We start from the raw sequence: 26,014 nt of genomic DNA on the forward strand, positions 1-26,014 counted from the left end.
CCCCATGGCTCAAGAAATTAGCACTAGTGTGTGTACACATGAGGGCTAGCCGATTTGAGCATAAGAACCTTTTCTCCCAAGTTATTCCAAGATGTTGGTGATGTTTTGTGAACCATTTGAGGTGTCACACTTGAGGCACTAGGCTCTTAAGCTCCATGGAATCAAGCTACAACAAAAGGTATGTCATTCTACTAGATTCTTGTAGTATAGTTGCTTCATATTATGCTAGTTAGGATGAAACCTTCGAATATCAAATATTTTCATGTATAATAGAGAGAACATAGATCCAAGGTTTATAGGGTTGCATGTACACCATAGGAGTGTTAGAATGCTCAAAAACCATCAGGTACTACTCCAAGGTCTCCAATGAAGTTCTTCAGCCATATCGCCTCCTTTGCTGCCTCGCTTGCTATTATATACTCTGATTCACAAGTTGAATCAGCCACTGTCTCCCGCTTGGAAATTTTCCAAGTAATTGCTCCTCCGTTTAAGGTAAAGAACCAGCCTGAGTGAGAGCAGAAATTATCCCCATCAGTCTGGAAGCTAGCAATACTATACCCTACTACTCTCAAGTCATCACTCCCACCGAGGGTAAGGACTCAGTCCTTAGTCCTCCGCAGGTACTTGAGAATGTTCTTTACCGTAGTCAAGTGAGCCTTGCCAGGGTTCCCCTGATATCTGCTGACCATGCTCAAAGCAAACGCCACATCAGGACAAGTACAAGTCATAGCATACATGATCGAGCCTACAGCGGAAGCATACGGTACTCGACTCATCTCAGCTATCTCAACCTCTGTACTCGGGCTCTTAGTCTTACTCAATCTGGCGTTACTCTGGATCGGTAACTCTCCTTTCTTGGAATCCTGCATGCTGAACCTATTCATCACTTTATCCAAGTAGGTACTCTGACTAAGTCCAATTAGTCTCTTACTCCTGTCTCTCAAAATATTTATCCCTAGGATATAGGCAGCTTCTCCAAGGTCCTTCATAGCGAAACACTTCCCAAGCCAGGACTTCACCTCCTGCAGAGTTGGGATGTCATTTCCTATGAGTAGGATGTCATCCACATACAATACCAAAAAGCTAGTTATACTCCCACTAGCCTTGACATATACACAGGACTCATCTTCGCTTCTCGAAAAGCCAAACTCTTTAACTTTCTCATCGAAACAAAGATTCCATCTGCGAGGTGCATGTTTCAATCCATAGATGGATTTCTCAAGCTTACACCCTCTATTAGGGTAAAACCCTCTGGCTGACTCATGTAAACATCCTCAGCCAGCTTTCCATTAAGGAAGGCGGTTTTGACATCCATTTGCCATATTTCATAATCATGAAATGCAGCAATAGCTAGCATAACCCTAATAGACTTAATCTTTGCTACTGGTGAAAATGTCTCATCATAATCAACTCCCGGAGTTTGAGAAAAGCCCTTTGCAACCAGTCGCGCCTTATAAGTGTGTACATTACCATCCATGTCGGTATTCTTCTTGAAGATCCATTTGCACCCGACTGTCTTACGACCTGGTACATTGTCAACCAAGTTCAAAACTTGATTGTCATACATGGACTGTATCTCGCTGTCCATTGCCTCTTTCCATTTAGTAGACTCGGGGCCTGCCATGGCTTCCGTGTAGCTGTTAGGTTCATCCAAACTTACCAGTGTACTATCACTGATAAGTGTATCACCTTCCGCAGTAATATGGAAACCATAGTAATGCTCAGGTGCATTCCTAACTCTCGTAGAACGCCTCAGAGGTACAGACTCGTCAGTCTGATCAACAAGAGTATCCTCCTCAGGTTGATTGCTTTGAGGTTCCTTCACCACTTGACTCTTGAAGTTCTTCAAGGTCAATTTGTCTCACACTGTCTCCTTGGCTTATGAACTCTCTCTCGCGAAAGAGTCCTCTCCTAGCCACAAAGACCACATTATCACTGGGTCTATAGAAGAGGTAACCAAAGGATTTCTGTGAGTAGCCGATGAAAATACACCTCTCACTTCGAGGTTCGAGCTTATCGTGAGTCTCGCGCCTCACGAAAGCCTCGCAACCCCAAATCTTGATGTGGTCCAAATTGGGAACTTTCCCAGTCCACATCTCGTGAGGTATTTTGACAACCTTTTTGGTAGGGACTAGATTAAGGATATGGGTGGCAGTCTCTAAAGCATACCCCCAAAATGAGATTGGTAGCGAAGCTCGACTCATCATGGAACGAACCATGTCCAACAAGGTTCGACTACGCCTCTCAGCCACACCATTAAGTTGTGGTGTTCTAGGAGGTGTCAATTGTGAGACAATCCCACATTCCTTAAGATAGTCGAGGAACTCTGTACTAAGATACTCACCACCTCAATCGGATCGAAGCATCTTAATGTTCCTGCCCAGCTGATTCTCCACTTCCTGTTTAAACTCTTTGAACTTTTCAAAGGTTTCTGACTTATGCTTGATTAAGTAGACATAACCATATCTACTGTAATCATCAGTAAAAGTCACATAGAAGTGGTTAGCATCCCTTGTGGCGGTTCTGAAGGGTCCACACACATCTGTGTGTACAAGATCCAACAAACCTTCACCCCTAGCACAGGTACCAGTAAAGGGTGACTTTGTCATTTTTTCAAGCAAACAAGATTCACAACTATCATCCGACTTTAGGTCAAATGACTCCAAGACTCCATCCTTTTGGAGTTGGCCTATGCATTTCTTGCTTACATGTCCAAGATGACAATGCCATAATGATGCTTTATCCAAGCTATTGGAAGAATCAATACAGAACCCATTATTTCCTAGGTTATCTATAACCGACACAGTTTCATATACACCATCACAAGGTAATGCTTTAAAATAAAGAACATTATTAAATAGAGCATTAATACCACCACATTCATTATCAAACGAAAAGGTAAACCCTTGTTTGTACAAACCGTGAAAGGAAATAATATTTCTCGCCATTTCAGACGAGTAACAACATTTATTCAAATCTAATGTTAACCCACTACTTAGCAATAAAGAATAAACTCTAATCTTGATGACAAGTGTAACTTTCTTATTCCCCATGATCAAGTTTATCTTCCCATGCTCCACATTCTCACTTCTTCTTAGTCCCTGCAAATCAGAACATATGTAAATACCACAACCTGTATCAAGGACCCAAGAATTAGAATATGGTGAGTTATTAGAAAATATAGTCTAAATACCTGCATGGTTGGGTTTTACTTTCCCATCCTTAACATCTTGCAAGTACTTCGGGCAGTATCGCTTTCAGTGCACCTTTTCATGGCAATAGAAGCATTCAGTCTCTTTAGGGTTGGCAGAAGGAGTGACAGAACCACCTTTGGTTCTACTTGAAGAGGAGCCATCAAGAGACTTTCCATTGGTACCCTTCGAAGGGCTCTTCCTCTTCTTCCCTTTACCTTCCCCGATAGCCAGAACAGGGGCGGCGGTAGGAGTAGGAGTAGTAACAACCGACTTACCTTTAAGACCACTTTTCGCGGTCTTCAAACGTCCTTGAAGCTTGCTGAGTGTAACTTCATCCTTGTTCATGTGGTAGGTCATTCCAAATTGATCATAACAAGAAGGTAAGGAGTGCAAAATGATGTCAATCGCCAAATCCTCAGGGAAGTTCACATTCAGCTTCATCAAACGGTCTGCGAATCTTTGCATTTTCTACATGTGGCCCGTGATGGGCTCACCATCCTTCATTCGGGTTGTTATCATGGAGGAGATTATTTCATATCACTCTTGACGAGCACTCTGATGGTATCTTTCCATCAGATCCTGGTGCATCTCAAAAGGATAAAAGTCATCATAGGACTTTTGGAGCTCGGCTGACATAGTGGCCAACATGATACATGCCACTTTAGTACCATTTCTCTCATGTGCCCTAAAGTTAGCAATCTCCTCGGGAGTAGCAATAGACTCATCAAGATCCTTCAGCTCCTTGTCGAGGACATATTCCTTGTCCTCATAGCGAGTGACCATCCTTATGTTCCTAATCCAATCATTGAAATTAGTCCCATCAAAGATGACTCTCCCACAAAGGTTCATGAGAGAGAAGGAGCCGGTAGGGTTTGAGCCAGAAGCAGCATTGTTGGAAGACATGTGAAAAAGAAGAAAGACAAGTTTAGATTAGATATAAAGATAGTCCTTAATAAGACACCCAAATGTAATATTAAGGCTAGGACCCAACACAATATTTTATAACTTAGAAGAGGGATGTCATAATCCAAGCTATAAAATATTTGAAGGTAGGTGAATGACGATTCACCAATTTCCACCATGAAAAAGAAATGAATTATTAGGTTTTAATTGGTTTTTGAAACTCCTAGATTCTTTTGAGATTCATTGAACTTTTCAATGGCATGTTTCAATCTCGATTGTGCCCTTCAAGTTTTGTGACTGGGATACCGAGGATCACAAAACAAGGTGTGAATAACCATGCAAATTACTTGGGTACTCTTAATGTTTATCACCTAATCGATGTGCCGGTTAACCACACACGCTCCACTGATCTATGATAAACCTTAAGCCACCCTTTACCAACTTTGTTAAATCCAAGTTAGTGTGCCGGTTAATCACACACGCTCTACTAACGACTTAAGCAAGGTGGAAAGTGTAATTTCATGGGTTAGCACAAAATTCACATTTTCCTAAAGTAACTAAGATTGGGAATTTATAAAACATTTAGTTACTTTATATTAATCATTATACTTTTAATGAGAATTTAAGGTCATTGTCCTACCCGTTCGGCTAACGACCCTCCACCAGTCAAGGAAGCGGTGGGTGAGAGTGGACACCCATTAAGCTGCCATTTTATAGGCAACAACCTTATACCCCCCTTATAGACCGGCTTCGTGAATGAGGACTACTAACGGTAAAACGATTTGATCTTATATATATATATATATATATATATATATATATATATATATATATATATATATATATATATATATATATATATTATTAACTTATAATACTATAAGTACAAGGGTTGAATTTTAACTTTTTAAAATTCTAGGGGTTGGAACTTAAGTTTTCTAAAGTGACTTTACATGTTCCAAAACTTGAAGGAAAGTTTTGTAACTATTCAAAACTTTTCAACTTCATAACTTATGAGTTATTAGTTTATTAAAATGAAGACTCTTCATTTTATGTAACCTATGTGTTCATTAATGGACTTTAAAAGAAAGACTTTTGGTAATCCATAACTTGAGGAAAAATTATGGATTCCATTAAAATACATAATGATCAAGAATTAACTAACAAACAATTTACAAATAATTCCTATGATCTAACAAAACTCATAAGCACATGAACATTCATATCAACAATTTCAAGAATCATATAAACACATATACAACTTGAAATTTTGATAATAACCATTGTAAATGGATTAGCATAATCATTACCACATCAAAAATAGGTTTTATAAGTCCAAAACAGTTTAGGGTAATGATTCTAGTCCATTTCTAGCAGCAAAACTCAAAAAACTGCACTCTGGGCCTCCTACTCGTCGAGTGCATGAACCTACTCGACGAGTAGGATGAATTTATGCATGGACTCGTCGAGTCCCCCCATGGACTCGGCGAGTTCACTCAGCAGAATGCATAATTTTCGACTTTCTTCAACAATTTGCATCAAGTATCAAGAAAACAAGCCTAGGCTCTGATACCACTGAAGGGTTTTGAGCATTCTAACACTCCTAAAGTTTACATGCAACCTTAGAAACCTTGGATCTATGTTTTACTAAGATACATGCAAATTTGATTTTTCCAAGGTTCTTAATCTAACTAGCATGGCATGGGGAACTTGAAACATAAAAGCTAGTAGAAGAACTTACCTTTCTTGTTGCTTGGATTCCTTGAGAACCTTGTGAGCCTAGCACCCCAAATGTGATGCCTCAAGTGTTTCACACAACACCACAACTCTTGGAATAACTTTGAGAGAAGTACACATACACTCAAAATCGGCTAGCCCTCTAGTTCTTCACTTAGTGCCGATTTTGGTAGACCATGGGGTCCTTTTATAGTTGTGTCACAAGTAGGGTTACACCATGTAAACCCTAATTGACATGGCTTTTCATTTTCTCCATGATCCATGGGTTTTAGACTCCATGGAGCATCCATGGAGCACCCTATGGATTTAGACCAATCTAATAAACCATGGATCATTAGCCCACTATATAAGAATGGATGATTTACACAATCAACCCCAAATATTTAATTAGTCTCCTTTTGATCACCAAATTAATTCTAAATTAATTCTTGGTGAATACTAATTAAATAATATTGTTAATATATTAGAACTTATAATATATTAATAAACCATAAGTGTCCTTTCTCTCATTTTGTCTATCCAAGTGTCATGATGCCATGCAACCCAAATGGACCATGCCAACCGGGTCAAGTACATTCCAGAAATAGTTATGAACTTAGACACCTAATCCAACACAAACGAGTCCAAAAGAGTGCTAGAAGCAAGTTAGGAGGCTGAAAGGGTGTTCACGGCTGGCTTGAGGTGTTCACGGCCCAAATGATGAAGGGTTCACGGCCCAAATGATGAACGGTTCACGGCCCACTTGAAGGTTTCACGGCCCAAATGATGAAGGGTTCACGACCCACTTAAAGGGTTCACGACCCAGAAATGGTGAAGAACACTTGAAGATCTTGGTGTTTTTGGCAAGTGTTTGAAGATTCTAGTAAGCTTCTATGGAGTAGCAAAGGAAAGGGGTGTTTAAGAGTGAAAGATGGTGTTCTTGAACTATGATACTTGAGAGAGAATGGAGTGATTACGGCTAAGAGAAGAAGAAGTTAAGGAAAAGGGGCTAAAACTCATTTATATAGCATGAGTTCACGGCCTAAGAAGGGTTCACGCCTGTGAACATGGTCCTTGGCCGTGAACCTCACTTGTTGAGGTTTTATGGCTCCAATGTTGTTCTAGGCTGTTGGTTCTTACATGGTTCACTTCCTAACATACAACCCTTACTTATACTAGGTCTAGAAACCCATAAGTTTGACCTTAAGTTGATGTGCTTGACCTTATAAGATAGAAATTTTCGGGTTGTGACTGGTTATCCGTGATCGAGTTGGCTGAGTTGGAGAAAGTCGAGTTGGAATCAGGCCGAGTGTGCTCTCACGATGTGACCAAGGGCTGGTCACAACATGAGACTCAATGGTGGACAATGTTGGCTATAGACTTTGACTTTGACAGTTGACTTTTTGAATGGGTTGACTTTTGGTCAAATCTATTTTTAGAAGGTATACTTAGGGTTTACCTTGTGTGGATTATTAGGAGGTGTTTATCACCCATTTGCTGGCTAGGGGGAGAATTGTTAGCTATAGAGGGTGTGGCATTGAGCTAAGATTTTAGCTAGCTTTGTGAGTTAGGTGAGTCTTCTCATTATGCCATGTACGAAGACCAGGTAGTGGCCCCTGATAATTGTGTGAAAGACCTGGATATGGCTCCCGACAATTTGTATATATATATATATATATATATATATATATATATATATATATATACACACACACACACAATGTGTGCTTTTATATGAAAATGAAAATAACATCTGTGTTTACTAAGAACTTGTGGGAGGAATATTGATATTCTTAATCTTATATAAACAAGACACACTTGATCATGAGAAACTACATTCTGACTATGCAAGACCCTTTCACCTTGACTCAGAAAATACTTCTATGATGAAACAATTCAGAAAGACATGATACATTTTTGGAATGTAAAATCTATAAAGATAAATTAAGATGAATGCTAAAGTTTTATATTCTTTTCCACATGTTGACAATATATTGAAAGAGATCAAGATACAAGATTCCTTTGGAGGACTCTTGGTATTGCCACATGGCACTGTTTTGAGTCTCCCTCAAAATAACTTATCATATAAATTTGAGCTAGATAAAATGTTTTATATTTTATTTTCTTGACAAATGAATCCATCATTTTATGTTAAATTATGCTCAAGACCACGTATATGATCATGTTATGAACATATCATAAGATGCCAATTGGATACATGGGTAAGTCACTAGATGACTATATAGACATTCTAAGAGTACTTAAGAAGAACTAAGATAATCAATATGAATAAACAGTTTAGAAGAAGATCTTTATGTAAAGAGATACACAAGATGTTGACTTCAAAACACACACACACACACATACACCAACACCCACCTACCCACACACACACACACACATATATATATATATATATATATATATATATATATATATATATATATATATATATATATATGTATATATATATATATATATATATATATATATATATATATATATATATATATATATATATATATATGAATTATAAATTGGATTATGACTTCATTATGGAGAAAAGAGTAAGTTTTGTTGGAATGAGGTCCAGGAAAAACATAATTGCACAGTCTACTAAAAAATAAGAACAAACTGCTACTTTAGAAGTTGTAATCAAATATGATTGAAATGATTTTGTTCATTGAAAAGCTGAGTTCTATCCTTTAATTTTTGGATAACTTAGAAATCATTTGTAACTTCGAGAGTATACTTAATAGAGCTAAGAGACTCTACGTCGCATCAGAACACCAATCAAATTCTCCAAGACATTTAACTATACTTAAAGTAAAGTCAAATATGGAGATGATAGTATTTGCAGAATTCAGACAAAATTAAATTTAGTTAGACCCATTAATGAAGCTCTTATTTTAATCTAAGTATGAATAGTCATACTTCAGCTATAGGACTTCATTACTCTAGAAATGGGATTTGATTTGGATTTAATATTTAGATATTGGAACATCATAACAACTATTGTATTGTTTTGATATATTGGGTATCATCATCACATTCATACTTGTTGTGTTCTATATTAACATGTTTAATCCGTGAATAACTTTATTATTCTAAAAGTTCATAGTAGGTTGTAGTTTTGGGAGAAATTATGAAGTAAGACTAATATGAATTGAATTGGTTGAGTTTCACTAGATTAAATTAGTCATGGTTTTGTAACCTAGATTCATAGATACTTGTTAGAGAACTGGTATATAACTGGTCTACATCAAGATCACCTCATAGATCTTTTTCGTGTGTGATACTTGATAAAAAGCACTATCTTTGCATCCTTAATACTTAAGATACATAGTGGGACTTAAGTGTAAAGAGTGTTATGCTTTGATGTGGTTGGATGTTGATCCTTATCCGATCAGTTATAAAGGCTATTTTTAGGTGTGGTGTAAAATATGCAAGATACTTATCTAGTCAAGACGGAATTTCTTCTTCTTATATGTTCAGAGCTAGACACCTAATGCGCATTACCCAAAGTTGAACACAAAATGAGATTGATAGAAATATAAGTATCATGTTCAACAATATGTCTATAATAAAGATATAACTGATAAGCTTACCTTATACATCAATTTCATCTTTGAGCTTATGGGAATTGGATGTTGATAGAATGGTGTAACATCCCCCTCTGGCACGTATCACAATATTGCTTAGTTCTCCTTCCTAGCCGATGTGGAATCAAGTGCAACCCACCTTCACCCCCATTATAGGGTTCAACGTCCTTTTCGAACACATCGACTCGTGATCCAACTCTGATACCATTTGTAACATCCCCATCTGGCACGTATCACAATATTGTCTGCTTTGGGCTCCCGACACGAAAACTTCCCAGGTGGTCACCCATCCCTGAATTGCTCTCGCCCGAGCACGCTTAACTGCAGAGTTCTCATGGGATCTGCTGCCCTCATGGCTTTAAAACACGTTGTGATAGGGAAGGTATTCACACCCTTTATAAAGCGATGCTTAGTTCTCCTTCCCAGCCGATGTGGGATCAGGTGCAACCCACTTTTACCCCCATTATAGGGTTTGACGTCCCTGTCGAACACATCGACTCGTGCCCCAACTCTGATAACAACTTGTAACATCCATAAAATCCATAAAAATTTGAAACTTTTTCGAACATCCAAAAACCACCATTTATTAAAAATTGTTTTCAAAATAGTTCAAACATCAGAGAATCCCAGAAATCATGATATAAATGTGAGGAGGTGCACGATCAAGCCTTCGCCTTCCCGCCGTCATCCGAAGTACCTGAAACAAAATCCACAACTGTAAGCCCGAAGCTTAGTGAGTTCCCCCAAAGTACCAACACTCACAAAATAACACATATCACAAACATCATATTACGGGTCCAGTCAACCATCAGGTTAGAATACCCCAGGACCCTTAACCATCAGGATGGAATCCAACATACTATGAGTCTAATCAACCACTGGGTGGGAATACCCCAGGCCCCTAAACCATCGGGTTGGAATGCCAACATACTATAGGTCCAATCACCCATAGGGTTGGAATTCCCCAGGCCCCTCAACCATCGGGCTGGAATGCCAACATACTATAAGTCCAATCATCCTCGGAATGGAATACTCTGGGCTCTCAACCATCGGGTTGGAATACCCCGGTCAGTTGGCTTACGCACAAAGCAGTGAAGCCTCAACCACCAATTAAACATGCGCACATATAACAGATCACCATATAATGGTCTACAGCCAGTCAAACAGATCTAACAGATCACTAAGCATAACAACATCCTATCTACAGTGAGGAAAACTCACCTCACAAGTAGTGCTGAACTGACAAGATCCAACTCTCAAATCATAGCTCCGAACTTATTTGCCTACAACCACCATGTGACTAACTTCATAAAAATCCTGAAATACCCGAAATACTCTCAAGGTCAAACTTGGTCAACCATGGTCAAATTCAAAGTCAACAGTCAAGGTCAATAGTCAAGGTCAACAGTCCATGTTGACCCAACTCGTTGAGTGCATCTATAGACTCGTCGAGTTCCTTCAATGTTCAGAAAACCAGGGAAAAACCCCAGTCAACTCGCCAAGTTAGCAGAATAACTCGTCGAGTTCCTACAGTGTCCAGAAAGCGAGAAAACCTAACCCAAATCATCGAGTCGGCAAGGAAATTCGTCGAGTTTTCCTAGTCTTATAGCATTCAGGTACTTCTAAGAGAAACCAAAGCCCCGAACTATAGATCTGGTCTGTTAGGACTGAAATACCACGTAAAGTTGCTAGATTTACGTCCATGCATGGCATCAAGAGGGCTAAAACACTCAAAAAAGGCTTATCAAGGGACTTAGAGCAAGAAGGAGGGCCAAGACTTGATAAAGTTGGCAACTTTAAGTCCATGGAGGCCAGAAATGTCCAGATCTGAAACCTTAGCTTAACAACATGCTCAAATCCAAGAATGGTCCTAAAATTAACTAATAATGGCCATAAACTTCCAAAAGAAGAGATCTAGCAAAGGGATGATCAAGATATCGACTTTATACCTCCAAATAGCTGCAACAACAATGAAAATCCCAGATCTAAAGCTTCTCCCTTCAACTATGCACCACCAACTTCAAACTCTTGGGAGTCGGGATGTTACAACTCTCCCCCACTTGAACTATGCTTCGTCCTCGAAACCTTCCATGGTGAACAAATCCGGATAATGCTCCTGCATCTCAACCTCTAAGTCTACTCGGATCCCCTCTAATGCTGCCACTGTACTTTTACCAAAGGCACCTCCTTGTTACGCAGGACCTTTACCTTCCTTCCCAGAACAACCACCGATATCTCAACGTAATTCAGGCGCTCATCAACCTGAATATAATCCAGTGACACCACCGCATCATCATCCAATATTCACTTTCGCAACTGTGAAACGTGGAATGTGCTATGGATCTGACTGAGCTCCTCCGGTAGATCCAATCTATATGCCACCTTGCCAACCCTGACAATAATCCGAAATGGCCCAATGTATTGGGGACCAAACTTTCCCCTCTTCCTGAAGCGGATCACACCCTTCCAGGGTGAGACCTTCTGTAACACCATGTCACCGACCTGAAACTCCAACTCAGATCGGCGTCGGTTGGCATAACTCTTCTGTCGACTCTGAGCGGCCTGCAAACGCTTCCTGATCTGCTAAATCATCTCGGTGGTCTGCAGAACCACCTCAGTCCGACCCATCACCCTGTGACTAACCTCACCCCAACAAACTGGGGTACGGCATCTCCGCCCATACAACAGCTCAAAAGGTGGAGCACCAATGCTGGAATGAAAGTTGTTGTTGTAGGAGAACTCAACAACGGGTAGGTAGGAGTCCCAACTCCCACCAAAATCAATGAAACAGGCCCTCAACATGTCCTCGAGGGTCTGAATGGTCCACTCGCTTGGGCCGTCGGTCTACGGATGATAAGTTGTGCTATCCTGAACACAATAACTGAGTGATCGAGCATCGGCCCGCATACCCGATTCATCTGGTCCATGAACAATGTCGGCACATTGGTGATCGAAAAGATCATTTATCCGTGGAAGAAGGTAACGGTTCTGCACCGTTAACCTGTTCAACTCCCGGTAATCAATGCACATCCGGTGTGAACCATCCTTCTTCTTGACAAATAGAATCGGTGCTCCCCACAAAGAACTGCTCGGACGGATGAACTACTTCCTTAACAGCTCCTGCAGCTGAGATGACAGCTCCTACATCTCAGGCGGTGCTAAACGTTACGACGCCTTGGCAATAGGGGTCGCACCTGGCACAAGGTCGATCCTGAACTTGACTTGCCTCTCAGGAGGCACTCCGAGTAACTCCTCCGGAAATACATCAGCGAACTCTCTGACGACTGGAACATCTGAAACCGAAACCTGATCCCTGACTCGCGTATCCACCACATACGCCAAATAACCTGCACATATGTGCTGAATATACTGCCTAGCCCTGGCTGCTGAGCAAAACCCTGAACCCAGCATGGTGCCCTCTCAATAGATAACCAGTTCTCTCCCACTTGGCGTTCGAACTACCACACGTTGACCCTCACAGTCGATCATGGCACCGAAACGACTCAGCTAGTCCATACCCACTATCACACAGACATCCCCGATAGGAATATGAATCAGATCAATCGGAAAGGACACTCCGAAGATCTCTAGTACGCAACCCTGATAGGCTGAAGAAGCGGTAACCCTGTGTTCGTTGGTGATAGAAACTCACAACGGACACTCCAGCTCTCCCATTGGTTGCACTTGATCCCACATCGACTGGGAAGGAGAACTAAGCATCGGCTTATAAGGGGTGTGGATACCTTCCCTATCACAATGCTTTTTAAATCCGTGAGGGCAGTGGATCCCATGAGAACTCTGCAGTTAAGCGTGCCCGGGCGAGAGCAATTCAGGGATGGGTGACCCCCTGGGAAGTTTTCGTTCCGGGAGCTCAAAGCGGACAAGATTGTGATACGTGCCAGAGGAGGATGTAACAAGAAGGTGATGGGTTTTGAGCATTCTAACACTCTATGGTGTACATGCAACCCTACAAACCTTGGATCTATGTTTTCTCTAATATTCATGCAAATAAGAACTTTCCAAGGTTTACTTCCTAACTAGCATGGCAAGGTTTACATCCTAATTAGCATGGCATGGGGTACTAGTAGAATGACATACCTTTCTTGTAGCTTGGATTCCTTAAGACCTTGTGAGCCTAGCACCTCAAATGTGATGCCTCAAATGTTTCACACAACACCACAACTCTTGGAATAACTTGAGAGAAGAACACTTTCACTCAAAATCGGCTAGCCCTCTTGTTCTTGTCTTAGTGGCCGATTTTTCTCCTTATGAGATTGCTTATATAGTGTGCCACATGTAGGGTTATACCATGTAAATCCTAATGTGCATGGCTTTTCATTTCCCCCATGATCCATGGGTTTTAACCTCCATGGAGCATCCATGGAGCACCCAATGGGTCCTAGCCCAATCTAGTGAATCATGGACCATAAGCCCACTATATAAGAATGAATGATTTACAAATCAATCCCCGTATATTTAATTAGCCTCTTTTTGATCACATAATTAATTCCAAATTAATTCTTGATCAATACTAATTAAATAATATGATTTCATATTAATATATTACAACTTATAATATATTAACAAACCATAAGTGTCCTTATTCTCATTTTGTCTATCCAACAGTTGAAATGAAGATGCAACCCAAATGGACCATGCCAAATCAGGTCAAGTACATACTAAATATAGTTATGGACTTAGACACCTTATCCAACAGTCTCCCACTTGGATAAGTCTAATAACTATATGTATGACTTCAAGAACCGACCAGCAATCGTAGCTCTTTCAAATTCTCGCGGAACTATTATGATGATGCGCCATTTAAGATAAGTGATCATATAATCACCTGTTCTAGATATCAGCCGGACAAATACATGGAACAATGTTTGTAACATCCCAAATTTCGAGTCCAAAAATTTCTTTTAAAAACATTACTGATTCATAGCATTAAGTCATTCAAACATACTAAAAGGGGTTTATATGACAAATCATAGTTTCATTTCCAACAAAACTTGTTTAGATATCAGAGTAAACATCCCAGGCTAACTTGTCATGGTGTGTGCACAACAACCCTTCCGAGCTCCTCTTCTAAAAACTGAATACCTGAAACCAAAACTGAAAACCGTAAGCACGAAGCTTAGTGAGTTCCCCAGATACCACATACCATACAAACCAACTGATCCATACATACCATACGTAACCATGAGCCATACATAACAAACATATCCATAACCAAGTAAAGTGTTATGTGCCAAACATAGTCTTGCTGTATTGCCACGGGCCGCACGTGGTCTTTCTTGTCAAGCCTGGGGCCACTACCTGGGTCTTACAGACAAGTGCCAAGGGCCACCCCCTGGTCTTCCATGCAAACATCACAAAGACAACTATACATACTACTCTACTAGGCTACTCAACATACAGTGTGCCAAGAGCCACCTCCTGGTCTTTCATTCATAATAGTATACAGTGTGCCAGGAGCCACCTCCTGGTCTTTCATACATGTTGCCTAGGGCTAACCCCCGGGTCTTCCTACCATACATAATAACATACTGTGTGCCAGGAGCCTCCTCCTGGTCTTTCATACATGTTGCCTAGGGCTAACCCCCGGGTCTTCCTACCATACATAATAACATACTGTGTGCCAGGAGCCTCCTCCTGGTCTTTCATGCATAATGCCTAGGGCTAACCCCGGGTCTTCCTACCATACATAAACTAAATGGGTCGGCATTGTGGTCGTAGACCCATACAAACAGTGAGGAGACTCACCTCGCACTGCTAAACTTTGCTGATAACCCTCTGGCTGCTGTCCGACCACTCTCTGAACCGCTGCTCCGCTAGCTCCCCGAGCTACTAATATTAATAAAACACTTAGTTCCAAACTGAACTCTAGAAGTCAAACTAAGTCAACTATGGTTAAAGTCAAAGTCCTGGTCAAACTCAACCTTCCAGTTGAATCGACTCGCCGAGTCAACCCGAAGACTCGCCGAGTCCTTAAATTCAGAAGCTCTCAAAATACGACCTAACTCGCCGAGTCACCCCAAGACTCGTCGAGTTCAACGATCTCCGAGTCCCATCCTGTCCAACTCACTGAGTCACCGCTCAACTCACTGATCTGCGTCTTAACCAGAAGAGGTTGGGGGTTCTGCGACCCGACTCGTCGAGTCCAAGAACAGACTCGCCGAGTCCTAGGCAATCTTCAACAGACTCGCCGAGTTGTTCTTCCAACTCGCCGAGCCCATGCACATATTCATACAACTCGTCGAGTACACCCATGTGACTCGCCGGGTCTCTCCAATTCTCAATCCATACAGTGGCTTTTCGAGCCATGCAGGGGCTCCAATCCATAGATCCACTCTTCTACAGTCTATCCCCCACGTAAAGTTGCAAACTTTACGTGAAACCAAGGAGCTAAACGCCCAAAACTCTCTAGGGTTAGGGTTTAAGGCAAAGGGGCTTCACCAATAACTTATTGACATAAACTTTATGACCTTCTGGACCATCACAAGTCTAGATCTGAGGTAGCAACCTCAGATCTAGGCCTCTAACTCGATATAGATCTCAATCATGCCCAAAATGCCCCAAATCTCAAACATAAGATAGATCTATTTGCAATAAAGCCAAAGCAACAGCTTATTACCTCCAATATATGCCCCAACTGAAATCGATCCCGAATCTACACCACTCCTTTGCAGCAAGCCTCTTGATCTTCAAGCCCCTTTCCACCAAAATCACTTATCTAGGCTCTAAATTGCTTCCAAGGGCTCTCACTCACGATTTAGGGTTTCTGGATCTCAAAAGGGGAGTAAAGAGGCTGGGTAAGGGATGAAATGTTCTTTAAATAGGGCACAACCCCCGGGATTAGGGTTTTTCTCGCCCAGACCAGACTCGCCGAGTCCACTAGCCGACTCGCTGAGTCGGTCACTTACTCTATGCCCCTGATCCCGCTTCGACTCGTCGAGTTCCTCCCTGGACTCGACGAGTTGACTCTTGACTTAGAGCCTTTCCTTCCTTTTCTTGGTCTTTCTGATTCTGGCTGTTACAACACTCCCCCACTTAAACCAGACTTCGTCCTCGAAGTCTGCCACGGCCAACTAACTTACCATCTGGTCGCCACTTTACCACTAGGTACACACTCCGCCCATCCGATCCAAACCTTGAAGATGTCATCTTCAGAATAGCCCGTTACTTACTACCCTCGAGTACAACACTTTTATCCAACCGGTAATCATACCGATACTCCTGATACACTTACCCTTGATTCGAAAGGGGTTTACCCTTTTACCCTACACTGTCACTGGCCTTTCTAAGGCACTTTCCACAAGCAACAACCTTCCCAATTTCCTTCGAGGACCGATGCTCTGCTGAAACCGCAATCCCGGCCACTCCCAATGCCGGCCATCATACCAATACTCACGGAATAACCCCCATACAATGCTCCAATACAGAAAGCTCCACCCAATCGTGAGAATTCAGACAATCCTTCGAGTAGTAGATCCCTCTCTGCTACGTTTAAGGCTCAGACGAGAACGGCGTCACCGAGCCAAATCCTTTACTCTGAGATCATTCGATCCCGTGATGAGCAGCTTAGCATCATCCGATCAGCTCACGGCTTTTCACACCGAAACCCTTACCATCATTCCTGCCTGTAGTCCTGTTGACTCCCATCCGCCTACCGGATGATCCGAGACCGCCCTGGTCCCAACTGATCTACCATTACCCAGAATACCGGTTTCCCCCATGATACCTCGGAGATACGGCCCCCCGCCCACACTCCGCGAACTAAGCTACTAATGAATGCCACGGCTTACCCGTAGTCTTACGCCACTCTTGGTCTCCAATGACCTACCGCCTTCTGGATCCAACCATAATGTGGCCCACTCACATCCGGACGGCTGCCCCGTCCTGAACTTAACTATTTGAAAAACCCTGCCACTGAATCACACACCTGATACATTCGCACTAGCAAATAGGGACCGACGAATGCTACGGGTCACCCTGTAGTCTTACTATACTCGCTCTGTCAACTAGTGAATGCTACGGCCACCCACATAGTCTTACAACACTTCTACGCTGCCAGCCAACTAAAGCTACGGGCCACCATGCAGTCTTGCTAAACCAGTGCTATGGGCCACACCGCAGCCTAACTATACTCACATACGATTGCTACGGGCCACACCGCAGTCTTACTAAACTAATGCTGCGGGCCACACCGCAGTCTTACTAAACTAATGCTACGGGCCACACCGCAGTCTAACTATCCTCATATACGATTGCTATAGGCCACACCGCAGTCTTACTAAACTAATGCTATGGGCCACACCGCAGTCTAACTAAACTAATGCTACGGGCCACACCGCAGTCTAACTATCCTCACATACGATTGCTACGGACCGCCCCGCAGTCTTACCACACTCTTCTTACTATCTGACCACTGGTGAATGCTACGGCCATCCGGTAGTCTGACAACACCTTTCCACACCGACTGGCTGCTAGTGGATGCTACGACTAACCCATAGTCGAGCATACAAGCACAATCTAGTACCCCCAAGTGGTACTCATGTCCCAACTGGAACTCCCAACCGATTCCTCTGCGATCTGCTACCAGACATCTCGAGAATGAGGTCTCACAATTGGCAAGTTTTTCCAAACTTCCAATTCACATTGTCCTCATTTCATACAGCCACCTGGGCCGTCTTTCTTCCTGAAAGGAGAGCGAAACTTATCCTAGTTTCAAAACCGCTTCTGCTCCCATAACATGATTATTTCTCCCCCACTTAGCTTCAGCTAAGTCTTTCTTGCACGCGAAAACCCGAGGATTTCCATTCCTTCCTCCCTTGCATAAAAGGCATGATAACTACCGTCGCCTTAATGTCGCTAGCGATCCATCACTAGTCCGCTCCAAATACCGTACGATTACTGAATACTAGATGAACACCTCCTGCATCCCCGATACTGATAATCCCCTGAGCTCCAACTAATGCCCTTAAGGTCCGAATAACTAATGCTCAGAGCAACCCCATCAGTGATAGACCACTTCCCTTGATGCTTCCAAAAGCTATTCCAAGTACCAAGACTAGAACCACCAAACCCTAATGATGGTGGAGGGCTACTCCATGGACTCTGTCCACCAACCTCCACGCAACGCTCCTGAACCGCTTTGGTCATAATCGAGATAATACTGGACACTTCGAACCCGAAGTGAAGGATGACCCTACACTACCTACTAATAGTTCCCGGTATGCAATTGGCATATGACAATTCTGAAAGTACAATCCGAATACAAGCAGAGAGACAACTCATACATACTATTACCTGAGTTCGGGGTAAGAACAACCCTAATACACATAGAATCGAAAAATAGCCATAGATACGTACCTGCAACATTCCCTGCTGTAATCCAGATCTCCCTCATCTGTCACTGCAAGGCCCTACCCTCTCACCCATCCGTAATCCTCGAAGTTGTCGGGGCAGACGCACTCCCTGCTCCTCCCCTCACCGTCGGGCAGTCGGCCTTCTTGTGTCCCACTTGATTGCAGTGAAAACATAATGGGCTTGCCCCCTGTGGGCAGTTCCTGCTGACGTGACCATCACTGCCACACTTGTAGCAGCCTGAACCCCTGGAACGACAAACTCCCTCGTGTGGTTCCCGCACGTGATGCACTGACTTCGGACCTGCCGACCTACTAATCGCGGATTTGAAGTCTTGGGTCTCTTCCCGGGACCCTCCAAAGTATATGTCTGATCCGCCTTCCTCTTCGCAATGTGCTCTAAATCAATCTCCCTTTCCCGCGCCCTGGCAATCATAGAGTCCAGGGTCGGGCATGCCGAGGAGCTGACATGCTCCCGAATATCAGCTCTCAACATGTCATGATAGCGAGTCCTCTGCATCTCATCATCCCCTGCATACTAAGGCACCAATAAGGCCCTCTCCCGAAACTTGGCGGTAATCTCCGCCACCGACTCCGTCGTCTGCCTCATGTCTAGGAACTCTCTGGCCAGCTGCTGAAGCTCCACCGCCAGCGCAAACTCCGCCCTAAACCTGGTCATAAAGTCTGACCAGGTCATAGCCTCGACGACCGAGGCTCCCAATGAGTCACCAACAGACTCCCACCAATCTCTAGCTCTGTCTCTCAAACATCCCGCCGCAAAGCGGACCTTCGACCGCTCCAGGCAGAAGCTTGTCAACTGCGCAGACTCAATGTCTGCGATCCATCTCCTGGCAGCAATAGGGTCCTTAACCCCGTGAAAATCCGGCGCACTACTCCCTCTGAAGTCCTTGAAGGACAGTGTGTGCGTACTCGCCTGGCCAGACGCCAAATCACTCCTAAAAGCTCGGAGGCGATCCTCCATCAGCTCGATGATCCCCTCCTTGATCGACCCGAAAATGATCGGGGTCGCCTCAAGGATACCTCTCGTAATCTCAGACGCGATGAACTCGCGTAACCAATCATCAACTTGCTCGGATCCCGCGCCCGAGCCCGATCCTGATCCAGATCCTGAGCCTCCTGCTCCTTGTCGCGTGGTCACCATATTAGAGATAAACACATAAATGTCCGGATCAAAACATACCCCGAGAGGTCTCACACATTATCCAATATTCCTGGTTCCATCTCGGCCCTCCTTGACTCGAGTACGGATCCTCTGCTTCCAGTAGTACGGGCCCATACTACCTTCCACATCTATCCGTACTTTCCTCAAGGGTTGCTTCAACTTCACCAGGTCCCTTTCACTACTACTAACACTGCTCCCAGCACTACTCTCATCCTAGGTTTTCCTAGGTTCCCGAACTCACCCAGTCCTCAGCTGTTGATAGATTCCCAGTAATGTCAACTAGCTACCTCATGAATATAGCTAGCTCACATTACTAAGAGTCTCATAAAGCACAAAGCAAGCAGCATTCAGACAATAGAAAATCTAACCATCATATTCCAATCAAATCATTCTATCCTCTAATCAGGAATCTGTACATGGACTTCAAAGGCTCATACAATCAGGCATAACCTAAACAGGCTATCCTATTACTGATTGGTCAGTACTAGCATGCAAGTCTACAAGCACATACAATAGGCATATAAGGCATCCTCCTAGATCCTTAGCCCTAATCTAGCATGCAATTATCATAATCATAACATAACATAAACTTGTATGGGTAATTTGGGAGAACTTACTTGAGCTCGGCTGATTGCATGCACCACACCCTTTTCTCTTTTCAAAGTTCCTTTTTCTTTTTCTAAAACCCTTTTCTTTCCTCAAAATCCTTTTATAAATATGGTTTTTCCTTTTGAAAATTTTTATACCACTTCCTCAGTTTGAGTTCAGACACACCCGAGAGTGTGCCCGAATCCCTCAAACCAAGGCTCTGATACCAACTTGTAACATCCCAAATTTCGAGTCCAAAAATTTCTTTTAAAAACATTACTGATTCATAGCATTAAGTCATTCAAACATACTAAAAGGGGTTTATATGACAAATCATAGTTTCATTTCCAAAACACTTGTTTAGTTATCAGAGTAAACATCCCAGGCTAACTTGTCATGGTGTGTGCACTGCAACCCTTCCGAGCTCCTCTTCTGAAAAGTGAATACCTTAAACCAAAACTAAAAACCGTAAGCACGAAGCTTAGTGAGTTCCCCAGATACCACATACCATACAAACCAACTGATCCATACATACCATACGTAACCATGAGCCATACATAACAAACATATCCATAACCACGTAAAGTGCTATGTGCCAAACATAGTCTTGCTGTATTGCCACGGGCCGCACGTGGTCTTTCGTGTCAAGCCTGGGGCCACTCCCTGGGTCTTACAGACAAGTGCCAAGAGCCACCCCCTGGTCTTCCATGCAAGCATCACAAAGACAACTATACCTACTACTCTACTAGGCTACTCAACATACAGTGTGCCAAGAGCCACCTCCTGGTCTTTCATTCATAATAGTATACAATGTGCCAGAAGCCACCTCCTGGTCTTTCATACATGTTGCCTAGGGCTAACCCCCGGGTCTTCCTACCATACATAATAACATACTGTGTGCCAGGAGCCTCCTCCTGGTCTTTCATGCATAATGCCTAAGGCTAACCCCCGGGTCTTCGTACCATACATAATAACATACTGTGTGCCAGGAGCCTCATCCTGGTCTTTCATGCATAATGCCTAGGGCTAACCCCCGGGTCTTCCTACCATACATAAACTAAATGGGTCGGCATTGTGGCCGTAGACCCATACAAACAGTGAGGAGACTCACCTCGCACTGCTAAACTTTGCTGATAACCCTCTGGCTGCTGTCCGACCACTCTCTGAACCGCTGCTCCGCTAGCTCCCCGAGCTACTAATATCAATAAAACACTTAGTTCCAAACTGAACTCTAGAAGTCAAACTAAGTCAACTCTGGTTAAAGTCAAAGTCCTGGTCAAAGTCAACCTTCCAATTGACTCGACTCGTCGAGTCAACCCGAAGACTCGCCGAGTCCTTAAACTCAGAAGCTCTCAAAATACGACCCAACTCGCCGAGTCACCCCAAGACTCGTCGAGTTCAACGATCTCCGAGTCCCATCCTGTCCAACTCACTGAGGCACCGCTCAACTCACTGATCTGCGTCTTAACCAGAAGAGGTTGGGGGTTCTGCGACCCGACTCGTCGAGTCCAAGAACAGACTTGCCGAGTCCTAGGCAATCTTCAACAGACTCGCCGAGTTGTTCTTCCAACTCGCCGAGCCCATGCACATATTCATACAACTCGTCGAGTACACCCATGTGACTCGCCGAGTCTCTCCAGTTCTCAATCCATACAGTGGCTTTTCGAGCCATGCAGGGGCTCCAATCCATAGATCCACTCTTCTACAGTCTATCCCCCACGTAAAGTTGCAAACTTTACGTGAAACCAAGGAGCTAAAGGCCCAAAACACTCTAGGGTTAGGGTTTAAGGCAAAGGGGCTTCACCAATAACTTATTGACATAAACTTTATGACCTTCTGGACCATCACAAGTCTAGATCTGAGGTAGCAACCTCAGATCTAGGCCTCTAACTCGACATAGATCTCAATCATGCCCAAAATGCCCCAAATCTCAAACATAAGATAGATCTATTTGCAATAAAGCCAAAGCAACAGCTTATTACCTCCAATATATACCCCAACTGAAATGGATCCCGGATCTACACCACTCCTTTGCAGCAAGCCTCTTGATCTTCAAGCCCCTTTCCACCAAAATCACTTATCTAGGCTCTAAATTGCTTCCAAGGGCTCTCACTCACGATTTAGGGTTTCTGGATCTCAAAAGGGGAGTAAAGAGCCTGGGTAAGGGATGGAATGTTCTTTAAATAGGGCACAACCCCCGGGATTAGGGTTTTTCTCGCCCAGACCAGACTCGCCGAGTCCACTAGCCGACTCGCCGAGTCGGTCACTTACTCTATGCCCCTGATCCCGCTTCGACTCGTCGAGTTCCTCCCTGGACTCGACGAGTTGACTCTTGACTTAGAGCCTTTCCTTCCTTTTCTTGGTCTTTCTGATTCTGGCTGTTACAATGTCGTACTTATTGTCCAGCAGTTTGTTTCTCGATTTCCGATTTGTTTGACATAGAACTAAACTGAACACATCAATTTGGTTCTGACCGGGCCCAGTACATAGGTCAAAATAAAATCATCGAGGGGCCCAGATATCTCTTTTAATCCTCCAAGGACTAAAAGGAACAGATCAACTTCGACTCATATGCTTGTTCTACTACTTGTTGAATCATACACAAAGGCACGTTTTATAACATCGAGTTACCAATGCATTTTCGTACAATCAATGTATAACCAACTCATAGTCAACAACTCATATCTGTAGGTTTGAAGACCTATATGATATTACCGTCTCACGATCACTTGAGATAAATTCCATGAAGTGATACAAGTGAGCGTGGGTTGAATCCAATACTCAGAACTTATGTGTACTCATGAATGTTGTAGCAACCATTTGCTATGTCTAGCACCTTAGACATCTATAAACCCAAATCATGACAGTCTTGATTCATATCTACTTCCAACATATGACTGACTGTGGAGAGTTTGAATAATCTAGTTATTCAGGAAGTCAAAACATGCAAAGTGAAACACAAGAATACTACTAATCCTATATGGCCCCAAGCACCTTTGAGAGTAAATAAAACACTGATAATATATGGTCCACTAGCATGGCCTAGACAGCTCCTGCGCGCCAGCCTCGCCTGGCGCTCCCTTGCCAGCCTTGCTGGGTACTCTCCCGCCGGCCCGGCCTGGCTCTCCCTTGCCAGCCCTGCTGGGGACTCTCCTGCCGGCCTAGCCAGGCGCTCCCTTGCCAACCTTTCCTGGTGCGCGCCCTCCAGCCTTGCCTGGTGCGCGCCCGCCAGCCTCGCTCGACACCTCCGGGCGGCCTCGCCCAACTCCTTGCTAGTTGGGCCTGAATTGGGCTGGTCCAAGGCCTGACCTAATTGTCCCCTATATAATGAACAGTACCTCCTCCATGGAGGGGGACTCTCTCCCAGGTGGTTCAGCCACCACTAGACTTCCCCTTGGCTCAGCCACCATACTACACTCCGGCCGGATGGCTCAGCCGCCACCCGCCGCCGTCAGCCACCATACACCACCACTAGCACCAAGATGGTTCTCTCCAGCTATGGAGGACCATCTCAGATCTTCTAGCTGATCTAACTTGACCGTCGGAGTCCGCTCCCAGGGCACAGTCCCTGGGACGGCTCTAACGCATCTCTCTGATTGTGATGTTCAGATCTCCGCCGCAGCAGAATACCAGTAGATCCGCCGGAGGTCGATGTCGCATCATTTGGCGCCATCCCGGATTCGAGCAAGAAGCAAAAGCCTCAGTTGGTTTCGAGCTCGTTTTCTCTCAGATCTGAGCAGATCTGTTGTATTTCACGTCAGGTTTGCCTAGATCTGTTCGTTTCTCTCATCATTTGTTCAGATCTTCTTGTTTCTTGATAAGATCTGTCCAAATGAGCTTCACAATCTTTCAGATTTGTAGATCTATTTTCGTTTTTAGTTTAGATCTATGGATCTACACGGTTTTCTTCACTCAAAGATTCCCCAAGTTTGCAAGAATCTTTTTAGATTCCCTTTTGTTTATATTTTGGGGGTTTGTTCAGCAAGTTCAGAAGAAAAATAAAAGTTTTTATAAATTCTTACCAAGAGGGTAGTTTCTTGTTCAGATTCGTTTGGCCTTTGCCAAGATCTGTGGATTTACTTTGTTATTTTGCTTAGATGTTCCGATTTGCTCCATTTTTTCGTTCAAATCTTTAGATCTACTTCTTTCTCTGATCATAGATATGTTTTCGTTTTTCAACTTAGATCCATAAATTCGTTTTCGTTTTTAAGCTCAGATCTAAAGATTTGTTGAAGTTTTCAGCTCATCCGAACATTCATGGAGCTTACAAAGATATTTCAGATCTATTTTCGTTTATAGTTTGGTGGTTTATTCAGAAAGTTGAGAAGAAAAGAATTTTTATGAGTTTTCACTCATATTCATTAGCTCATAAGATCAGAAAAACGTTTTTTTTAGTTGAGTTTTTTTGTGCACAACTCTATTTCATGAAACAAATATTTGTAAAAACAGCTTTATTTCTTGTACATCTTTCAAGCTTACATAAACTCTATCAGATCAGTTTCTTTTTTCTTTTCAGTGACCCATTCACCAAGTTGGGGAGAAAAGAAATTTTTATAAGTTTATCCTTTTGCCAAAGTTTATATCACTAGAAAATCGTTTTTTAGTTAAGATTTTCTGTAACAACCTCACCACATGCATCAACTGTTTGTAAGCACAGCTGGGATGTTTGTACTTTTCAAAAAAAAGAGAAGGGTGAAGAAGTTTTGATAGGTTTTAACTTTTAAACCACTTACACTTTACATATTTCTAGAAAACTTTTTTTAGTTTATGATTTATATTACAAGTTTAGGTTATGTTGCTGTGATTTTTATATGTTTCAAAACCAGTTGGGTTTACCCTATTATTTTCAAAGTTTACTGGTTAGTCAGAACAAAAAAAAAAAGAGAGGTGTAGAGATAGGAAAATAACCATCAAAAAAAGGAAAAAGGAGCGTACACAGAGTTCAAGAATGGTAACTCTTTTTTACCTCAACACAAAAAAAACCAAGGTCAATAGTTGTGCATATTGTTGTTTGCGTATCTTGGTCAACAAAAAAGGGGGGGGGTAGTAACCAGTTATACTGCCTACACCTGTTACATACACCTTCACTCCTTTTTTTTTCCTGTGCTATTACATTTTCTATGGGTCCCACAGTACAAATACATTGCTATCAAAAGTCAACTGAAAAGACAAAGATCAAGATTGGGACCCACCAGGTCCATCACTGCGTCCTAGCTGTCCTGACATCCCGACTTCCTCCCGTCGTCGACTTCAACATCGAAACAGTCTCATCGCAGGACGACAACCACCGTAGTTGGTCGTCAATTACAGTTGAAAGCAATCGCATCCTCTGATGCTCGATCGTCGACGGGAGCCAAACCCAGCGCATCACCGGGCGAGTATCACCTCATCATGTCGCCGCCACTAATAGATCAGTACCAGAACCATGGCATTACCAGAAAACTCGGACGCCCAACCACC

The sequence above is a fragment of the Lactuca virosa genome, chromosome 1, assembly GCF_052849685.1.
Source record: "Lactuca virosa cultivar CGN04683 chromosome 1, Lactuca_virosa_CGN04683_v6, whole genome shotgun sequence".
Taxonomy (NCBI): Eukaryota; Viridiplantae; Streptophyta; class Magnoliopsida; order Asterales; family Asteraceae; genus Lactuca; species Lactuca virosa.